Genomic DNA, 6918 nt, shown 5'->3' on the forward strand with positions numbered 1-6918 from the left:
CTCCCTGTTTATCTGCTCCTGCTGAGATGGGGCAGAAAACTCCAGTATGTTCTGTTCTCTTCTAATCAGACAAATAAGGCGATGACTTTCTGCGAACAGTATTTCTTATAACTCAGCAGTATAATGCATCATAAAACAATATCATTCATCCACAATAAATCAGCAGTCTAATGTAATGCAAATCAGTTTAACAAATGCAATAGTTATCACCTTCTTCTAATTCAGGAGAATAATGCAAACTAAAACTACATAATAATTCACAATCTTTAATTAGGGGTCTAACATGGCATAAAATAATATTATAATCCCACAGTACCAAACCGGTACTTTCGAAACGGTGCCGGTGCTTGAACCGGTGCTTATGATGGTGTTTGCTAGTTCACCTTACATGCATTAATTTAATCACGTGGTTAGCCTACTCAACGTAAATTACACACGAACAACATTAAGCGACTCACCCAGAGAAGAACGGCTGCTGCTGCCATCATCATCCGTCATCATTTCTGCCACACTGACTCTCCTCTTCGGGTTCTTGGGGGATGTTGCTAACTCCGGTTCCGATAACAGGCACCACACCCGCAGAAGATGTGCTCGGTCTTGCAGCAAGCTATCAAATACGGTGCATTTCTCGGCTTAAAAAACCCCCGCTATGTGTCGCCAGGCATTTTATCAGATTCGAGGTGTTACCTCATTTGCACAGTATCACCTTAAAGAACTTGTTGCAGAGTTTGCATCTTTTGCTGTGAAGTACAGCCAGACTTTTGACCGCTTCGCCTTGGGCATTTTTAATCTGCACAGCAAATCCAGCATGTCCAAATTAACACTGTCAGATTTGATTTCAACACTATTAAAGTGTCTATATGGGTCCACACCAGAGAGTGTTAATTTAACTCTTTTTGGAGAGTTGGTACGTTAACTCTGATTTAGTGTTAAACACCAAATCTGTCTGGAGTTGATAATTTAACACTTGGTGTTAAGAGTTTATATATTAACTCTCAAAGAGTATTTTAGTTTAACTACGTAAGAGTTATCTTCTAATTCATTCTAAAAAGTGGGAATTTTACTGTTCTGAACTTCTAGAAATTTCTTTTGGAAATAAACATTTGCTAAAAAGATGCAATGGTTTTTGAAAAACATTTATTCTGAACTGTGCACCACAATTTCAAAACATTTTCTGAAAGATGTAACAGTATACATGTTCTCACTTTCATTAGAATTTTGTTTATCAAAAGGTCTGACATGGTAAATGCAAATAACAGCGTTCTCATCACTTATTTCTTCAATACAATATGCATGTCCTTCATTCATCCCTTTGTGGAACTTCAACGCACTTCTGCTCTCCCCCATATTCCATCTTCACAAGCATATCCTGTGCAGAGATTGAATAAAAATTAGTTGACACTAATTAATGGCACAAATAATCCAGTAAACAATTGCAGCACAGTAAAAAAAAGAAAAAGGAATCCTCTTTGAGCCATTACTTGTGTAAAGTATTTTCCCAAAAGACAAGGACACAGGCAACAGGTAATACTGAACTAAATGTAAAACCTCAACCTTTTTCATTTTTACCTAAACCGTGTGCACAAAACTCTGGAGGGATCTATGCTAACGTAGAATCCAGTCAGGATGTCAGCTACTGCTGTTTGCTCGTTTATTTTTTATTTTTTATGGGCGATCGTTTTCAGGCTTCAAGTAGCACCATTATACCAACATTTCACATTCTAGACATTGTTTTAGGTGTATTTGACCAAAAGTTTGACTGAAAATTGACATGCAAGCTTTTTTCAAGGCTGTGGTATTTGCCCGCAAACAATACCTTTCAGCTAGCTAAAACAGAATATTATGCTATCACCGAGCAACATGGCTAATGCCTTTCACACAGCTTTGTCTCAACTCCAAAGAGCCACAGAAGTAAAAGCTCATAATAATAATTGAAACAATCTTTGAAAAAATGACTTACCAAGCATGGCAAACAACTCAAATATGTAGAGCAAAATGTTCTGAAACGGCTTCACTTCAGCTTCGATTGGAGCCGTGCTGGGGGCGGAGTCTGTGAATTTACTCTGTTGGTGTCATAGCCCCTGTAGGAGTTCAGAGTTAAGAGGTCAAGAGTTAATGTTTCCATTGTAACACCTCCAGATTTGACATAGAAACACTCATTTTTAACACTCGATTTTAACTACTATCATTTTACACCTCAGAGTTACATTAAAAAAATGTGACTCTGCTTAGAGTAAAATTAACTCTACTTTTGCAAGGAGACTATTAACACCAAAAAATTTAACACTTTTGAATTTGCTGTGTGTAGCTCTGCTCTAAAAGAAAGTACGTACCTGGGCCCGCCTACTACGCTTGCAAAGGTAAAATGATTGGCTAGAATCCAAAGTGTATGACATCTCAGGGGAAAAAAGAACACCGAAATAAATAATCGTAACGATTACGTAATAATCGTAATCGGCCTTAAAATGCAGCTTTTAAGGCTGCAGTGTCACGGTCTGGCTGGCAGACCGTGGGGAGATGGGGAAATAGGACCCAAACGCCGGACTCTTCAGTGCAACAGTGTTTATTTACAAGGTGGTGAAGTAAACAACAATAAATCCCCAGTTTCCCAGACTCCCGTGTAGTGTCTTCTTCCCAAAAGTCCCCGTGTAGTGCTCTCTGCCCCAGTGTCCCTGCACTCCCCGTGCTCACTGCTCCTTCTCGTCCCACACTCCTCCTGAGGGGAAAACAATAGAGGCAGCCGTTAACACTTATCCCAGCAGGCATACACTCACACTTGACTTGTTTGAAGACTGACGTGTAGTCAAACGCAATAATCCAGCGTCGGTGGAAGCTCCATCGCTCATCTAAATAGCTCCCCCGACGAGCCCAGATGAGGAGCAGGTGTGCGGCCAGGACTTCGGGTGTGGCCAGCCCTCAAGTTAGACCATGCCCCCAGGGCTGAAGGTGCCTGTAATTTGGCCACAGCAGAAAGGCAAAACACACACACACACATACCTGCCTACATACAGATGTGCATAGGGGCAGTGCAGACAACACACCAAATAATAATAATAATAATAACAACAACAACAACAATAATAGTCACAGTCCCCACTGCCCACGGACCCCGAGTCCCCAGAGCCGGGTCCGTGACATGCAGACCCAATTGGGATACAGTTTGTATGTGCTTTGGAGTTTGTACGTGCTTTGTCTCTAGGGGCCACCGTATATATTTATATATAAATAAAACCACAGGCACAAAACACATCTGTGGCAGCCAGAATTCTTGTTGGGTTGTAGGGGATCAAATCCTTATTTCACTCAGTGACATGGGGATCAGTTTATAACTTTAATGTTTGGACCCTGTCTCAATGCTATGAGCTCGTTTGTTATGTTCCAGCATTTTAACATTGTATTTGAACAAGTTTATCAATTTTAGAAATGTCACCCATCCATAGTTTCATTGTTAATGGGTGACTGGTGTAAGTGCCTTGAGGAAAATATCTTACTTCAGCAGTTCAACAGCACTGCAAACTTAAGCCTTTCCAATTACTGTGAAGTTAAATCAGTGTCTTCCTAACAACAATTTTTGTAACGGCTGAAGTAGTTGTATATAAGAGGCTCTACCATTAAAAGTTGTGTTTATAGTTTATATCCTTACTACAGGAACAGCCAGCAAACAGTAGAGTCTCATAATGGGAGATCAATCAGAGGTATGCTTTCAACGTAATGAGTAGATCAGTCTGCTGCACTCTGGACAAATCTGGAGACTGTGAATTTCTATCAGTACATAATCTAACATACTTTTTAATGTTAAATACAGAGAATCTTTAATGACATTAAGGTAACATTTCAGTGGACAGTTTTACAGATTACATTTTAATATGTCAAAGCAGCAAAAACACATGTAAATAATAAAGACACATAAAAACAGAAACATAAAAACAGAAGGACGCCTAAAAGGCTCAGTAGTGACTTTCATCTCTGCCCCGGTGCCTTTATTTTGTTAATGCACGTGTGTTGCATTAACAAAATGAGGAGGCCTCGGTCTGGAGTGGAATGATTGGAGCAGAGGAGGCCTATGATGGAAATGAATCCATGAGGGTTGGTTTGATTTTCTTGAGGACCAGTCTAGGGAATTTCCCACTTAGAGGAGTGATGCTGAGACTGTGTGGGGAAGGAGACGGGCTCAGGGTGATTCTGTTTGAGGAACTTGGTGCGGTAGAGGAGATCAGTGGTGTGAATGGAGGGGACTCCGGGTGAGAGGCAGGAGGTGTTATATTCTGGTCTCATTCACGACTGACTCCAGAATATCTATTTCCTACCCAACGGGGTAGTAAGGTTTATTAAGAAGTCATGCCACTCAGATTGACCCTCTGCCATGTACAACAATAACATACAGCCTAACAATCTGGCCCAACCCCGACTTACTTGTGTTCCACTCTAAAACGTCCGTGCAGCAACACAATCCATTGTGGAACAAATCATCTTGCAAACAATAATTCACTTTATTACAGGAGGGACTAATAAATTTTCACACAGGCACACTGACCGGGTTCAGTGTGTTTGGCATTTGCACCAGTACTGTGTTCTGATTGAACACTGCAATGGCTCTGTGCCCCCCGTAGGGGGCGGGCCCCACACTTTGGGAAGGTCTGGTGTAGGGAATATTTTCTTGGCACGCTTTCCACCAACTGAGCATAGTTTAAAAACAACCGTTTACTACCTGAGTGTAGTTACTAGTAGAGCAGGGCGATATGGCCAAAAATATTTATCACGATATATATTTGAAAATTTGCGATAACGATATAACTGACGATATAATTGATGCGAGACAAAATACAACTCCACAACATTACTAGCACAAAAAGACAACCTTGCATTTATTTTCACTTAAACAAGAAGCTGGTTTTTATGTACATTAAAGCTATATAAAAATTTAACAGTGCAAATGCAAATTCCTTGCTGAAAGTTTAACCAAAAGGCATTTCCAGTAGAAATGGGCTGACATATCCTGAGCATAACCATGTATAATATCCACTGAAGTTAAAAAGAGGTGCTTTGCAACATTAAGCTACAGTGTGCAGTACGTATTTTTCGGACCATAAGGTGCACGGGATTATAAGGCACATTAAGCGAAACAAAGCAGTCAGATAAATCAAACTTTATTAAACTCATTCTTCTTGCTTCCTCCACTTCTGTACCATTGATTCATTAATGTTGAATTCTCTGGCAGCTGCTCTATTCCCATGTTGTTGCAGTATATTAAACATGTTAACAACACAAAAGCCATATTAAACGCAGACTACTTTAGAAGTAGGATTCGTCGCGTCATCACTGAACAACCGGATACCCAGAGAGACTCAGACAGCTAACTATAATATTTATGAAAACTGGTTCAGCCACTGAAGGGCAAAACTGGTGGTATCACAGTAAAGATTATTTTAACATTAACTAAAATGGAAAGCTTAAGTCATGTTAAACCTAAATAACAATTATTTTAAAAAATGAGTCAGCAAAATATTCCTGACTTGTCTGGAGACAGCCAAAACCAGTTAACAAATAAATTAATAATAATAATGGATTGCATTTATATAGCGCTTTTCGGGACCCCTCAAAGCACTTTACAAAGCCACTATTCATTCACTCTCACATTCATACACTGAAGGCAAGCTACAGTTGTAGCCACAGCTACCCTGGGGCAGACTGACAGAAGCGAGGCAGCCATATTGCGCCATCGGCCCCTCTGGCCATCACCAGTAGGCGGAGTGTCTTGCCCAAGGACACAACGACCGAGACTGTCCGAGCCAGAACTCGAACCGGCATGTGAGTGAAGTTGGCCCCCCCACCTTCTTCAAATCCAACAAAAGTGGTATCAAACGTTTATGCTACGTTTGTGCTGGTTTGTGCTGCAAAAATTTTCGTTTGTGCTACTATCATTTTAAAGATATTAATGAAAATGTAAAGGTCAAAAGGTCAACCACCCCCCCACATTACCCAAATTAAACAAAATTGATGCCAAACGTTTGTGCTACGTTTGTGCTGGTTTGTGCTGCAAAAATTTTCGTTTGTGCTGCTATCATTTTAAAGATATTAATAAAAATTTCTAGAGGTCATCAGCGGTCAACCAGCCCCCCCACATTACCCAAATCAAACAAAAGTGGTATCAAACGTTTGTGCTACGTTTGTGCTGGTTTGTGCTGCAAAAATTTTCATTTGTGCTGCTATCATTTTAAAGATATTAATAAAAATTTCTAGAGGTCAACCAGCCCCAGTGGAGTCACCTGTAATGGAGAGGACCTTCCAGATGAGGCAGGTGCAGTAGATCTCCTGGGTAGGGAGGCAAGAGAGGTCCCCACAATGCTCTCGGCTGTTCTCACTAGCCGTCGTCATTTTTTCCTGCAGAACCCAATGCAGGAGTCATACCACACAGTGATGCAGCTGGTGAGGATACTCTCAACTGTGCCTCTGTAAAAGGTGCTCATAATGGGGGTTGAATCTCTTGTGCTTCTCAGTTTGCAGAGGACGTAGAGTCGCTGTTGGTCTTCTCCACATTCAGGGACAGGTTGCTGTTGCTGTACCACTCTGCCAGATGGTTAACTTCACCCCTGTAGTAGATCTCGTCGTGGGTCAGCAGAGCTCAACACACATCCTTGGGGAGCCCCCGTATTCCGTGTTCTTGGGCTGGAGGTGTTGCTGTCGACCCGTACTGTCTGCTGTCTTCCTGTCAAGAAATCTAGCAGCCCGTTATACAGCAAGGTGCTGATCCCCAGCAGATCCAGTTTGTGAATGAGTTGCTGGGGAATGATGGTGTTTGTGGTGTTATCTGTTTAAGTATATCCGGTTTTATGGTGAAAAGGTGTTGGGTACCGGAAGTGACAAATAAAGGTCGAAGTTGTTTGCTCTACAAGGTGTCGACTCTTTCCCTACCGAAAA

At 41.2% G+C, this 6918-nt stretch overlaps 2 long non-coding RNA genes across 2 annotated transcripts; both read right to left on the minus strand.

Moving 5' to 3' along the window:
- Positions 1–908: 908 nt before the first annotated feature.
- On the minus strand, positions 909–2294 carry LOC146710965 (uncharacterized). Its single transcript, XR_014920272.1, has 2 exons — positions 1961–2294; positions 909–1369 (listed from the first exon to the last, which is right to left on the minus strand). It is a non-coding gene; the product is annotated as an uncharacterized LOC146710965 (long non-coding RNA).
- Positions 2295–2547: 253 nt separating this feature from the next.
- On the minus strand, positions 2548–2955 carry LOC146710966 (uncharacterized). Its single transcript, XR_014920273.1, has 2 exons — positions 2798–2955; positions 2548–2716 (listed from the first exon to the last, which is right to left on the minus strand). It is a non-coding gene; the product is annotated as an uncharacterized LOC146710966 (long non-coding RNA).
- Between the last annotated feature and the right edge of the window lie 3963 nt (positions 2956–6918).

Source organism: Copadichromis virginalis, linkage group LG4 (genome assembly GCF_057382275.1).
Source record: "Copadichromis virginalis isolate Kocher_CV1m ecotype Utaka linkage group LG4, C_Virginalis_male_GT1.1, whole genome shotgun sequence".
NCBI classification, from domain to species: domain Eukaryota; kingdom Metazoa; phylum Chordata; class Actinopteri; order Cichliformes; family Cichlidae; genus Copadichromis; species Copadichromis virginalis.